The sequence below is a fragment of the Lactuca virosa genome, chromosome 8 (genome assembly GCF_052849685.1).
Source record: "Lactuca virosa cultivar CGN04683 chromosome 8, Lactuca_virosa_CGN04683_v6, whole genome shotgun sequence".
NCBI classification, from domain to species: Eukaryota; Viridiplantae; Streptophyta; class Magnoliopsida; order Asterales; family Asteraceae; genus Lactuca; species Lactuca virosa.
In genome coordinates, this window is record NC_136433.1 from 63,760,498 (window position 1) to 63,776,542 (window position 16,045).

Below are 16,045 nucleotides of genomic sequence, written 5' to 3' on the forward strand. Positions count from 1 at the left end.
GACATTCCCGTGTGGAAATGGGAGGATATCACCATGGATTTCATTACTAAGCTTCCCAGGACCGCACGTGGGGTAGGTTCGATTTGGGTCATCGTGGATCGGTTGACCAAGAGTGCGCATTTCATACCGATCCAGGAGAGCATCTCAACCGAGAAACTGGCTGAGATTTATGTGCGAGAGGTGGTCGCACGTCACGGAGTGCCTGTCTCAGTGGTATCAGACACAGACGTCCGTTTTACTTCCAGGTTTTGGAAGCGGTTTCACGACTAGATGGGTACTCGTCTCCATTTCAGCACCGTTTTCCACCCTTAGACGGACGGACAGAGCGAGAGGACGATCCAGAATCTCGAGGACATGCTTCGGGCATGTGTGCTAGATTTTGGGGGCAGTTGGGATACGTATCTTCCGTTAGCGGAATTTTTGTATAACAACAACTATCACTCCAGTATAGACCGGCCTCCCTTCGAGATGCTCTACGGGAGGAAGTGTAGGACCCCAATCTGTTAGGGTGAGGTCGGTCAGCGAGTCATGGGGAGTACAGAGGTGGTACTCAAGACTACAGAGCGGATTCAGCAAGTCCGGAGCAGACTTCAAACTGCTCAGAGTCGGCAGAAGAGTTATGCCGACAAGCGGCGTTCGGACTTGGAGTTTCAGGTGGGCGATATGGTCCTCCTGAAAGTGTCACCCTGGAAGGGTTTTATCAGATTTCGGAAGCGGGGCAAGCTGGCCCCCAGATTCATTGGTCCGTTTAGAGTTTTGGCCAGGGTGGGTCGGGTTGCTTATCGGTTAGACCTTCCAGCAGAGCTTAGCCAGATCCACAGCACATTCCATGTTTCTCAGTTGCGGAAGTGCTTAGTGGATGATTCAGCAGTGGTACCCATGGAGGACATTCAGGTTGACGACAGCCTGAACTATATCGAGAGACCAGTGGCGATTCTAGATCGCAAGGTGAAAGAGCTAAGGAACAAGAGAGTAGAGTTGGTGAAGGTGCAGTGGCAGCACCGCAAGGGTTCGGAGTGAACGTGGGAGCCCGAGGAAGAGAAGAGGGAGCACTACCCAGAGTTGTTTCCAGAGATAGCAGACTTCGAGGACGAAGTCTAAGATAAGTGGGGGAGAATTGTAACGCCCCGTTCCTGGTACGTATTAATTCATTAAAATGTCTTTTTATAAAGAGCTACTCGACGAGTAGTAGCCCTAACTCGTGGAGTAGATGCCAGGATTGGACGCGGGTTTAAGTGACCTACTCGGCGAGTCCGCGTCTTGACTCGACGAGTAGGCCAGTCTGGATGAAACCCTAATTCTTAGGGTTTGTACCCTATTTAAACGTCCTTATATCCCCCATCCCAGCCTCCAGCACCTCTAGAGCGTTCCCCCTCAAAACCCTAGCCCTCCATTGGTGAGTTTGAGTGTTTTCTTCTTGATTTTGAGTGATTTGGTGTATTCTTGAAAGTGTAGAAGAGAAGGAAAGAGAGAAGGTGCAAAGGAGAAGAAGGAGATCCAGAAGCTAGTTTCCATTTGCTACTTCATCTGGTAATAAAGCCTCTACCTTGTTCATTTTTCTAGTAGATCTTCATATATGTTTGTTTTGCCACTTTTGGGACATTTCAAGGTCCAAACTCGAGATTGGAGCTCCCTTAGGGTAGGGAACTATAGATCTGAACATCATTGAGCTCCAGGAGATCAAAGTAGCTACCTTTATGCAAAGCAAGGCCTTGTTCCAAACCCTAGGTTCCCATTTCTAGCTTATTTTGGTGTTTTAGCTTCATACCTCTATGCATGTACGTAAAGTTGGCAACTTTACGTGTTACATCGGCCCTAGAAGCTCAGATCTATGAATTAGATGCACTAGAATCGATCAGAATCAACTGTATAGTGAAGACATGCATAGGACTCGACGAGTCGTTCTTTGGACTCGGCGAGTCGGAGCGCAAACTCCCGATTTCTCCGATTTGAGAGTTGTTAGTTGAATCAGTGAGTGGAAGAGGACTCAGTGAGTTAGAACAAGGATCTGGAAGTAGAGGGACTCGACGAGTCTACGCCCCGACTCGGCGAGTCGAGTCGCGAGTTAGAGAATTGTGAGTTAGGGAACTCGGCGAGTCCATAGTAGGACTCGGCGAGTAGAGTCAACATGGAAGTTTGACTCTGACCAGGACTTTGACTTTGATCAGGGGGTAAATTGGTCATTTACTCCATGAGGAATCATCAGTTGATTCAGAATGTTATGTGATTGTAGTCTGGGAGTCGCCGGAGCAGCAAACAAGGATTTCTCACTCGGGATATCAGCAGCCAGTTATACGAGGTGAGTTCTCCTTCAGTAGGAACGGGTCTACGGCACCAAGGCCGTCCCGTAGTATGATATGATAGTAGCTGAGTGTGGGCGGGGTCCGTATCCTATCCTAGCAGAGTGTGGGCGAGCCTTGTATCTCATAGTAGTAGTTGATTATGATGAATGAGCAGTAGTTTAGCGTTACATGTTGTCTGTGTGATACTTGTATGTTGGGTTTAGTAGTTGAGTGTGGGCGAGGACCGTACCTCATCATAGCCGAGTGTGGGCGAGGCCCGTATCTCGAAGTAGCTGAGTATGGGTGAGGCCCGTACCTCAGAGATAGTGGAGTGTGGTTGAGGCCCATATCTCCTAGACAGTGGAGTGTGGGCGAGGCCCGTACCTCCTAGATAGCGGAGTGTGGGAGGGCCAGTATCTCCCAGTTAGCGGAGCGTGGGCGAGGCCCGCATCTCCACGAGTGTGGGCGAGGCCCGTATCTCCTAATTACATGCTATGTGTAGATGGTATGTGGTAGATTGGGGAGACTCACTAAGCTTCATGCTTACTGTTTTCAGTTTTGGTTTCAGGTACTTCCACTAGCACTGGGAAGGGCTCGGGATGATCGCATGGCACACACCACAGTCTTCAGCTTGGGAGTTAGACTCTGATATTTGGATATGATATTTTGACACGAGATTTGATATGTGACAATGTTATGATATTTTGAGACATACTACTTATGGTTTTTATTATGATATTGGATATTAGGGTTTTCACAATGAATTAAAAAGGAAATTTTTGGGTTGTATTTTTGGGATGTTACACTTGGGTATGTGTGCGGTTTTGATGCGGAGGGGTCAAGTTATTGCTTACGCTTTGAGGCAGCTAAAGCCTCCTGAGGCGAACTATCCTACTCATGATTTGGAGTTGGGAGCGGTGGAATTCGCCCTCAAGATTTGGCGACATTCCCTCTATGGGGTTCGTTGTACCATTTTCACGGATCACAGGAACTTGAGGTACTTAATGGATCAACCAAATCTAAATATGAGGCAACGCATGTGGCTTGATGTGGTGAAGGATTCTGATTGTGAGATCCTCTATGACCCCGGGAAGGCCAACGTGGTAGCCGACGCACACAATCGCAAGGTGGATTCTATCTGGGTATTCTCGTTTGGAAATGGGAAGACATCACGACGGACTTCATCACGAAGTTGTCACGAACATCACGAGGGGTGGATTCTATTTGGGTCATCGTGGATCGATTGACCAATAGTGCACATTTTATTCCCATTCAGGAGATCATCTCTGTGGAGAATTTGGCAGACGTTTATATCCAAGAGGTTGTGGCACGACACGGGGTTCCGGTATCATAATATCGAATCGGGATGTACGCTTCATCTTTTTTTTTTACTTCAAATGTACAACCATGAACAATTTTTCGAAATATAAAGAAAATAGAATAAAAAATATTTGACTATAAATTAATTTTTAGAAAATCACCTAAATAGCTTTTAGGCATTCAAAACCTTAATTAACATATTTATCTTTAGTTTTTCCCAACATATTTAATCATTCACCTCTTTCTTTCATAGTAAATAACCAAGCATGAAATAATCTTTTTATATTGGCAAATTGAACATTTCAATTAACCAAACAATTAATTAACATAAGTTGAAAAATTGAGAGTTTCAAATGAATATGGTTGGTTCAAGATATATGATTTATCTTGAACCATATTGATTTAGATGACTCATTTATAAGAGTTACTAAACGAATGTCTGCGTTGCGCGGGTTTACAAAAATTAATTATATGTGTCCATACTCTAGATGTATTATTTATATAAGACAATTTGTAAAAGGGTCTAAGTTATTATATAAATGATGATTATTTAAGTGAGTGTTGGTAAAAGTAATTGAGATATATATCTTTAACCATATTGATGTAATAAAAAATTATTAATTGCATTAAAATCTATTTTAATATTCCAATTTTTCAAATTACATTTAAAAAGTAATTAAAAGGAAACCAATGCAACCAAAGAGCTTTTTTCATTTATGACACTTAATTGATACTTATGAAACTTGATTAAATACGATTAAAATATTAAAATTGTGTTTAGTAAATTAAATGTCTAATATAATCATCTAATTTTTAGACTAAATATTATACCAAAAACCTTAAAACAAATTATTAAAAAAATAAATTATGTACATATATTGTTTTGTGTTCAAAAAAGTTAATGACATTTGTGTGTATTAAATTACAATAAAACACGCATTAAAAAAACAATAATGTTTTTTATCCAAGAATGAAATTCAAATGATAATAACCAATTTTCATAAAAGTGTTGACAAAAGATTCGGTTAATTTGCCTCAAGACAATAATTTTTTTTTATCTAAGAATGAAATTCAAATGATGATAATCTTTGAAATCCACGATTCTTAAAATATCTTAAATACGTGGAAACTTTTCAAGCCACAGTTATTAAAAAGGACAAGAATGTTTTAGGAGTATTTTAATAATCACATTTTGAATTAATTTACACTAACCAATAATTTGGTCAACTTATTGTTCTTTATTATGGCAACACAATTCTTGATCATCAATGTGAAGAATAACCATCAAAAATTAGTTATTTTTTATTGCAAAATTTTGTACTTTTTATCTTAGTTTTTTGTTTAAAACACTTCAAACATATAAAATTTATAGTTTTTTCCGTGTTATGCTTTGTATTTATTTCATCAATATGGACATAACCCATTAAAAGTCAATACTTGATCTTATTTTTTCTTTCAAAAACACACTTCTAACACATTTATATTCATAACACAATTCAAAAACATCAAAATTTACAACATTTTTCTTTTATTTTTAAATATACAACATTCACCGAAAATTGACAACACTTTTCTTTTACCTACAATATACAACCTTAACACAATTCTTCATCATCTCTAAATACCAAAAACTGCTGGATTTGCTCATGTAGATAATAAACTTCAAATGAAATTTAAACAAAATAGAAGTAAAAAAGATAGAGAAAGAAGAAATAAACATATTTCAAACTTCTCAATTCTCGTGCAATATAGATAACGAAAATGAAAAAAGAAGACAACCAAATGTTTCTTATATACACAAAAAATTGCAATTAAATAATCATTAAGTAGCATAAAATGAAGAGTTAAAGAGTTTCAAATGAATATAATTCAAGATAGTATTCAACCATATTTATTTAAATAACTTCTTTTATAAGAGATAGATAAAAATAAAAATAAAGATAAAAGATGTTATGTTGTTTTTCATGTTCATATTTAGACAAGAGACGTTAAAACTTAAACCTATCAAAACGAATAAACATAAAACATGAAAGGGTTAATGAACTAGAAAGGTAACGAAATTTGGACTTTGTTCACATTAAGGTAACCATTTTTTTGTACACATTTGACCATTGAACATGTTTGACATGTTCAAAATAAGGTAATATGATTGGTAATTAGCGGTAACATTACCCTATTATGAACAGGTCAAACAAGTTTACTGGTCAAATGTGTACGAAAAAAACATGGTTACCTAAATATGGACAAAAACCAAAGTTCCTTACCCATTTTGGTAATATTGGGTTCTTTATGTTAAGTGCAAGCAGTCATAAGACCTATTGATGTGACATGAAATTGGGATGTCCAGTCTTTGTGTATGAGGAGATGGTCAGGTCTTGGGCCAACCTAGTTTAGGCCCAACTAGTTAGGGGTTAGGTTATGTACGCTTAAGGAGCTAGGTTGTATGTGCTTTAAAGACCTAGCAACACAGCCTAGCCCATAACTAGCCGGGACTGAACTAGGTTAAACCAAGTCTAACCTAATTGTTCACTGACTGTCGGAGCCTGATCCCAGGGCAAAGTCCCTGAGAAGGTTCTTGCCCAATATTACCAAAACACGTAATAAACTTTGGTTTTTGTCCATATTTAGGTAAGCATGTTTTTTTCGTACATATTTGACCAATAAACTTGTTTGACCTGTTCATAATAGGGTAATATTACCGTAATTATCAGTCATATTTGATGGGTTTTTGAGCAATACATCAATCCTATGGTGTACATGCAAACCCTAATAGCTTTGGATCTAGTTTGTCTAATGAACATGCAATTGATAATCCAAAGCCATAAACCCTGGATCTAATAAACTATAACTGAAATTAGGGTTTAGATCTTACCTTTGATTGTTATATAGCAATAACAATCAATCCTTGGCTTCAGAAAGCTTAGTGCCTCAAGTGTTGCACCTCTAATGGAGTCACAAACACCACTAAGCAATTGGATGAAGAGGGAGGAGAGATGAGGCACCAAAAACGGCTGGAAACCCTAAAGGATTAGTTGTCCACGTTTTTGGGGCTTAGGGGCTCCTTAAATAGGTAGGCAATTAGGGTTATCTAACAAGGAAACCCTAATTTGACTGCTTAAGCTCGAAGCAGCCCATGGACCCCTTCTGGAACATGCCTCGGACGATTTCTAATGGGCTTCCCCATAGAATTTGTCCAACTTATTATTCCAAGGTGATCCATAGCCCAATTATGTAACTATCTTATAATTACACAATAAGTCCCTTAAGTTTAATTAATCTCTTTTAGTCACAAAATTAATTCTTTATTAATTCTTGACTAATATTAATTAAACAATATGATTTCTCCTTTAATATATTATTCTCATAATATATTAATAAATCATAATTAAACATTTCTCTCCTTAATTCATCCTACATATTGTTATGGTGAAGGAAACCCAAAAGGACCATGCTCATAATCAGGTCAAGTACATACCAAAATAGTTATGGACTTAGACACTAATCCAACAGTCTCCCACTTGGATAAGTCTAATAACTATTTTCCATAACTTAAGAACATGATCAGCAATCGTAGCTTTCAAAAGCCGCTGTCAACTCTGATCTTATCAGATACGCGTGTCCTTTAGATAAGGGATTATATATTCCTCCATTCTACAAGATATCGTATAGACACGAGACATGGATTTAAATCATTCTCTCTGTCTATGTATTGTTTCCCGACATCTGATTTATGACGACTGACAACAGACTACAATTGAACACATCAACTTAGTCCCGGCTTGGCCAAGCACTTAGGTGTCATCACTAAATCATCGAGGGGCCCACATATATCGCTTTTATCCCACTTTGGGTAAAAGGAATGGATAAACTTTGACTCAAATGCTCGCTTACACCTACTGATCGAATCACACACAACAATAAGTTTTATAACACCAAGTTATTGGTGCGTTTACTTATCATCAATGTGCAACCGCCCAGCAAATAACAACTCACACGTCTCGGTTTCAAGAATATACAATATTATCGACTCACAATCACTCGCGATATAATCCATGAAGTGATTCACGTGAGCGTGGGTTTAATCCAATACTCTAATCTTAAAGCACTCATGAACTCTGCAGCAAACTTGTGCTATGTCTAAACACTCTAGACAATCTACAGACATATTCATGACAGTCTTTCTTCATACCTACTTCCAACGTATGACCGACTGTGGATGTTTGAATAACCTAGTTATTCTGGAAGTCAAAACATGCAGAGTGAAACGCAATAATAATATTAATCCTATATGGCCCCAAAGCTTTTGAGCGTAAATAAAACACTTTTATTTAAACACCATATTGATTACTCATTATTCATTTCTTACTGTTTCAGAAAATCAACTCATTACTTGAATTACAACAATAGTTGTCCCATGCTCCGAGCATGCACACTATGTTTTCTATGGTCCACGCTTTGTGAAATAGATCAATTGAAAACTTTTCCAATGATGCTCATTTCACAATTCCTAATCCTTATCGTTAGTGTAAGACCACAAGGTTCTCGCCACTACTAGAATATGTTAGATTCTAACATTTTATGCAACAATCCTTTCGCAAAGTCATAGCACAAAAGTCACCAAGATTTGGCCAATGAAATTACAAAGTCTCTATCAGAAATTGTTACAAACAATTCTATAGATGTGATGTCTCTTATTCAAAGTACATTCCTTTGAACATCCTTTTGCATAAAATTTTCTAATCTAGACATAAGTTCTCAATTTCCAATTTCCAATTCCCAATATGGAAACATTTCCATATTTGACATATGACAACTCATTCTTAATAGAATCTTATCTATTCATAATAATGTCGATATGGTTCATCCAACACTATACTTCCAACTACTCATAAGCAACAAATCCTTGGCGAACCTTAGATCGTCCTTTGATAGTTGTTTAATTATTTTAGCCAAAACCGTTCTAGTCCTTTTTCCCTCTTAATGCGCTAAGCATTTAGAAAATTTTAGAATGATCAATCATTATAGCATATGCAATCGATCCTATACCCGAAGCGTATGGGACACGATTCATAATGTCTTACATAAAGACGTGATACTTTACTAGTCTTTTGCTATAATAATTCTAATTGCCATGTTCTCACAATTTTGATTATGAAAAGGGATGCCGTAATCATAACCAAATTTTGAGAATGCAATTATCCTTTCCATATATAGAATTTCCTCATGTTGAACCATTCCAACACAACATTCATATATATTTGACTAAATTTGATTAAAATTCCACAATCTAAGCCTTTAGATTTGAAATGAAGTATAATATTCTCTCCCGTAATTATAGCAAAACAACTTTTCAACCCCTACAACTTTGCCAAGGTGAATCTTTGTTTTATATAATTAATATTGCTAACTTGCAATTCTTGAAATAATAATCATGCTCCCACTAACACGATGATTATTACCATACAAGCATAACACTTATGCTCCCACTAGCTTTGACATATATCTAGAAAACATCTGAACTTTCAGAAAACAATGCTTATTGAATTCCTTAAGTTCATATTTCTAAATACTTGATGCTTTGATAAGCCTTTATCTAAGCTTCTTAAACTCATATACCTTTTGTCTTAGAAAGCTCACATGTGTGTCTAAACAACTTCAGAGCTTATGTTACTAATTCCCAAATGTTCAGACTAATTGCCAAATCTCACAATTCGAACTATGAAAAGGGATGCCGTAATCATAATCAAATTTGAGAATGCAATTTACACAATCGCTATCTCCTTGAAATCTCTCTTAGTGAAAGCGTTTCCTCACAATCATTTTCATGAAGGAGAGAAACCTTATGACACATAGATTTTAAAGTGTATGTGTTCCTATCCATGTGAATTTGTCACAACAACAATTATAAGACAATGTTTGTGACAAATCCAACTCATATGGATTGAACTTGTTCAATTTTGATTTATTGCCTCATGGTAGTACGAATTCCCACCATGTCTTCCAAGTTGTTCAACAACTCACCCGTACATATCAATGTACTTTCCATTGATCAAGGTGCTTGCCTTTATGCATACAAATGAGAACTCATAGAACTCACATGCATAACTTGCTCAATTGGAATGGCACAGAAAAAGAGTATGTCATTTACGATAGGCTATAAACCACAAGTCGTGTGCTAGTGATGATTACCTAGGTTTATACTTGATTTGTTCTTGAAACTTTTCAAGACAATTGAGACTCCCACTGACTTCTTGACATATATGATTCTCTTGTCAAGAAACATTTCTTGACAAACAAATATTCAAGAGTTAGTGTAGTTCATATCAAGACAAAACACTTCACATAACTGGCCCCAGTTGGTCTTTGTCTTATCCAAGACAGCACAACTTACCAATTTCAAATGTGCAAGAATAAGAAAACTTTTCCCAATTCCACATTTGTTGAGTGTTATAAAGCTACTAAAGACGTGTCACTCAATTCACAATCTTGGAGTATAACTCTAAGACTTGATATTGGAATGAAGTATGATTGACTTCTTGATTTAACCATTTCCACAATTCTCGATTCCTCTTCTTAGACATACAAATGCACTAAGACTCACTTAGAGGATCAATTGAGATATGGTTCTTAATCATTAAGACTTATCATAAAACACAATAAAAAGGTACTCTCCCTTCTTCTTAGAATGGAGAAACTTTTATCTTTCTGCCTATTTGATTCTTCTTTATTCGCTCTGCTATTCATTGAAACTCTTTCAATCAACTCATAATTACACTTAATCTTATAAGTATAATCATATTTACTAAACTTTAGTAAATCATGACGAATATCTTTATCACTCTTGTGGTAGACTTGATCAACGTACAACCTAGTGTACTCGATCTCTTAGTCCTTCACTTGACACTTTGTCAAAGATTTAGTCTAATTTCCAAATATGAAGTTTCTCATTCATCACGCAATGCATGTTGCATGATTTCAAGTTTCTGTCCAATTGAAACTTGGGCGATGAGAAACTCTCCCTATTTGGTAAATTCTTGACATTTCCACAAATAACATAATTAAGAATCAAATCCATTATTGCTAATAATAGAAACAATTAAACATCAATTTTTCATACATACCATTGCAAGGATAAATAAATAAGATAAAATCAAATTTTATTTTATTGCGGAAAAAAATTTGTCCTTACAATGCAATTCAACTGAAAACTATGTTATTACATATTTCTTAGCAATCTATTCCAACTCCAAGTAGTAGCTCAAGAATCCAATCTTCAAGCAATGCGATCGAAATCCATTTCTTCACGATCAGATTCAGCTCACTTCTTTCCTTAAGCTTCCTCTCTTTTCTTCGATCCTACAAAAAACATCAAAATGTAATCTTATCACATCATGTATTAAGAATCTAGAATAGGAACTTAAAAGGGTTAGATAATGGATTTCATACCTGAAGAAGAGTCATAACACTAGACTCTCCCATCTCTTAGATCCCTCAGGTAGACGTGGCAGCTTCGTCTCCAATGCCCCTTCTCTTGGAAATAAAAGCAAATGGACTCTTTTGGAATGACACAAGGAACTATCTCAGAATTTACCTTTTCTGGATTTCCAATGTCACTATTTTCAATGTCCGTTGAAGTTTGGGAGTTTGATTCACCAGACAAATTTGCTTGATCAGCACGCCAAATCATTGCTGATTCAGCAGCTATAAGCAAATAGGTCAAATCAATGAGGGTCACGTCATGGTCCATCATATAGTACTCTCTAACGAACTCACTATATGATTCAGGAAGCGACTGAAGAACCCAGTCAACAGTCAACTTACCTGAAATCGCGACACCCAACATCCTTAACCTGTCAATGTGTGACTTTATCTCCAAGACGTGTGCACACACAGGTTTCCCATCTTCGTGTTTACTTGCCAATAGGGCTTGAGTGAGCTTGAACTTTTCAAGCCTTTGAACTTGTGGGTTAGGGAGAATAATTGGAGGAGGTGGAGGAAGTGAAGCATGACTCTCATTTCCTTGATCGTATTGTGGAACGTCATCTTCATTTGGCAGGCTTGTTCCAAGGGACTTGGGAAGACCATTGTAAGATTTAGACATCTAAAAAACGGGAGAAAATTCAAGTTAGGTTGATTAAGTCCTTAATAAAACAGCCAAATGAGTTATTAAGGCTAGGATCCAACACAATACTCTACAACCTAGAAGAGGGATGCCGTAATCTAGTTGCAGAATATTTGAAGGTAGGTAAATGACGATTTACCAATTTCCACCATGAAAAACGAAAAAAAAGTTTAAGTTTTAAATGAATTGAAACTCCTAGATCTTTTGAGATTCATTGAACTTTTCAATGGCATGTTTAATCTCGATTATGCCCTTCAAGTTTGCGACTTGGATGCCGAGGATCACAAACAAGGTGTGAATAACCATACGAATCTACGTGGTGCACTCAATGCTACTATCACCTAATCAATGTGTCGGTTAGCCACACACGCTCCATTGATCTATGATAAACATCGAGCCACCCTTCGCCACCAATGTCAATCCCAAATTAGTGTGTCGGTTAACCACACACGCTCCACTAACGTGTGACAAGGATACGAAGTGTAATTCCATGGATTAGCATACAATTTCATATTTTGCCTAAAGTAACTAGAATTTGGGAATTTGTAAAAGCATGTAGTTACTTTGTACTTCATTATACTTATAATGGAAGGTTTCATCCTATCCTACCCGTTCGGCTAACGACCCTCCACTAGTCAAGAGTGTGGTGGGTAAGAGTGGATACCCATTCAATCGCCATTTTATAGGCAATTTCCTTAAACACCCCTTATAGACCAGCTTCGTGAATGAGGCCTACTAACGGTAATACTGACTGTTTACTTATACATATATAATACTAGACTTTTAATGTCATATATATATAGTATAGGGTGTATTTTACACTTTTAAAATACCAGGTGGTTTTATTAACTTTCTCTTTTAATTAAACTTTTAATTAACTTAACAAAACCATAAGGGTGTAATTTGAACTTTTTCAAAATACTAGGGTTTTAGAATTTGAATATTACATAATTAAACTATTAATCAAAATTTTAAATTCCAAAACTTGAGGGCAAGTTTTGAACTTTTCAAAACATTAGGGTTTAGAATTTAAATCTTTCAAAATTAAACTTTTAATCAAAAAATTTAAATTCCAAAACTTGATGACAAGTTTTGAAACTTTTCAAAACACTAGGGTTTAACTATTTAAATTTCAGAAACAAAACTTTTAAGTTCAAATTTAAACTATAAAACCTAAAGGGGAAAATTGAAACTTATTCACAAGATAATTCAAATCTAAATTACAAATAATCAATCTTTATCTAATAAAACAAAAGATTATCAAAATTTTGACAATTATCTTCTATTTTGGCAAGGATAATCTCCAAATATTGATAAAAATCGTTTTTTATTAATAAAATTCGTTTTAGGTAATTATCCATAGCCAAAACAGGTCAAAATCCCGAAATCTGCTCCATCTGCGACTCTGACTCGTCGAGTCTAGCTTGTACTCGTCGAGTTCACTATGGACTCGGCGAGTTCAGCCATGGACTCGACGAGTCCAGCCCCCAGAAACCAAAAATTTTCGATTTTAAGCATGAATAATCAACTATAGCATCATATACATCAAACAAACAGCCATTGGCTCTGATACCACTGATGGGTTTTTGAGCAATACATCAATCCTATGGTGTACATGCAAACCCTAATAGCTTTGGATCTAGTTTGTCTAATGAACATGCAATTGATAATCCAAAGCCATAAACCCTAGATCTAATAAACTATAACTGAAATTAGGGTTTAGATCTTACCTTTGATTGTTATATAGCAATAACAATCAATCCTTGGCTTCAAAAAGCTTAGTGCCTCAAGTGTTGCACCTCTAATGGAGTCACAAACACCACTAAGCAATTGGATGAAGAGGGAGGAGAGAGGAGGCACCAAAAACGGCTGGAAACCCTAAAGGATTAGTTGTCCACGTTTTTTGGGGCTTAGGGGCTCCTTAAATAGGTAGGCAATTAGGGTTATCTAACAAGGAAACCCTAATTTGACTGCTTAAGCTCTAAGCAGCCCATGGACCCCTTCTGGAACATGCCTCAGACGATTTCTAATGGGCTTCCCCATAGAATTCGTCCAACCTATTATTCCAAGGTGATCCATAGCCCAATTATGTAATTATCTTATAATTACACAATAAGTCCCTTAAGTGTAATTAATCTCTTTTAGTCACAAAATTAATTCTTTATTAATTCTTGACTAATATTAATTAAACAATATGATTTCTCCTTTAATATATTATTCTCATAATATATTAATAAATCATAATTAAACCTTTCTCTCCTTAATTCATCCTACATATTGCTATGGTGAAGGCAATCCAAAAGGACTATGCTCATAATCAGGTCAATTACATACCAAAATAATTATGGACTTAGACACTAATCCAACAACTTTACCCTATTTTGAATAGGTCAAACAAGTTCAATGGTCAAATGCGAACGAAAAAAACATAGTTACCTAAATGTGGACAACGATCAAAGTTTGTTACCTTTCTAGGTGATTAACCCAAAATTAAATTTTTGTTCATTTATGAGTGGAGACAAATTAGAACCAAACACATCTTTTGATTTGCGTATAATCCATTGAAATGGTGGGCCAGTACACGATCTACTTGCTATAAAGAAAGACACCAAAGACAATTTTTTTTTGTTTGTACCGGCAAATCTAACTCGTTTTAACCCATTAGACTATAATAGTAATGACAACTTGATTTGCGCAAAGGATAAAATATCCGACTGTATAGTGTATGTGATGTATACTTGGCACTTTTAAGAAAATATTTATTTGATTCATCATGTACAGGTTTTAATTCAAAACTTGATAATGGTTCTCATTTTCTATTATAACGAATATCATCTTTAACGCGAGTTTGATAAAATTAACTGGGAAAAATTAGTTAGAAGCAAGTAGATAATAATTGGTAGGTAGTAGCTAGAAACTGTAGTTTTTAATTATATATGAGTATTCGGCAAAAATAGTTTAAAACTTTTAAAACATATAATATTATATAAAAAAATATTTTTTAAAAATATAAAATAGAAAAGTAGTTTTAAAAAATAGATAATTAAGCCAATCTGCAAAAATATAAACTTGAAATAGCTTTTAAATTTAACGTTTTTTTGTTTAAACCAAAAGTTAGACCGTTAGAAACTCCTGCCGCTTCTTTTTATGTTTTTTTCAAGTTTTTTCTAAAAAAAAAAACTAAAAGCTAAAAGCTCTAAAAGATGTATGTCAAACATGCTCAAAGTATTTTTCAAAAACTGCATGGACATACTAAATCTTTCCTGTAAACGAACGGTATATATAAAATTTTAACCATAAATTCATAAAACTAAAATGGTCACTTATCATCTAGTTTTCTTTTTATTATGTGCGATTCTCTCTCTCTCTCTCTCTCTCTCTCTCTCTCTCTCTCTCTCTCTCTCTCTCTCTCTCTCTCTCTCTCTCTCTCTCTCTCTCCAACAATGATATACACAAGTCAAAAGTCAACAACATACAAGGTGTATCATGTATCAATACAAGCAAAGTAGTTGTCCTTAAACAAACCATGAACACATATGTGATTTTCAACTCAAACAAAACCTTCACTTTGATAATCCACGCAATTGTCGTTGTGGTTAGATTTGCTGACGTGGCCATTTATACCGGCTAAAATAGTTTCTTATGACTAAAAAGACACACAGGTAGCTTCCAACTTTATGCCTCTCCATAAAACCAAAAAAATAATTATTATTATTATTGACTGATTAGACCAATTCCTAAAACTTCATAGGGCTATTGGTTACAATATCATTTTCCCATAAACAATTCCAAAGTTAGATGGGAGTGAGGGAAGACATGGGAAAATGGCATGACGTTGAGTTAACAAAGTAAAAATGAATAGAGTTAGGAGAACATACCCGTCTAATCTTTTTTTCTAAACTAAATGAAATAAATTGTAATACGAGTATAAGTTAGCGTTTGTTACACAGGACAAGATTGAACAAATTCGTTTTGTATAGAGTTTGGCAAGAACAAGACTAGAACAAAAATAAAATTAACAAAGTCAATGGGACCACTTCACTTCATTTTAGCCCCATCCAAATGGATGGAAAATGATGGAACAAAATATATGATGACAAAATAAAATTCCTACAATATCCTTTTTCACCTTCTCGAGACACTTGCCCTTCCCACGACAAAAGTCACCCCCAACACTGTTTCGTAGGTGGTTCAAAACTTCAAGGGAAAATGACTTAGGAGGGTAACTACCTCTTATCCGTGTTCACATATTGACAATTTCTTCTTTTTTGTACATAAGAAAGCAACTAACTTGTTTTAACTGTGTAACATCCCAAAAATC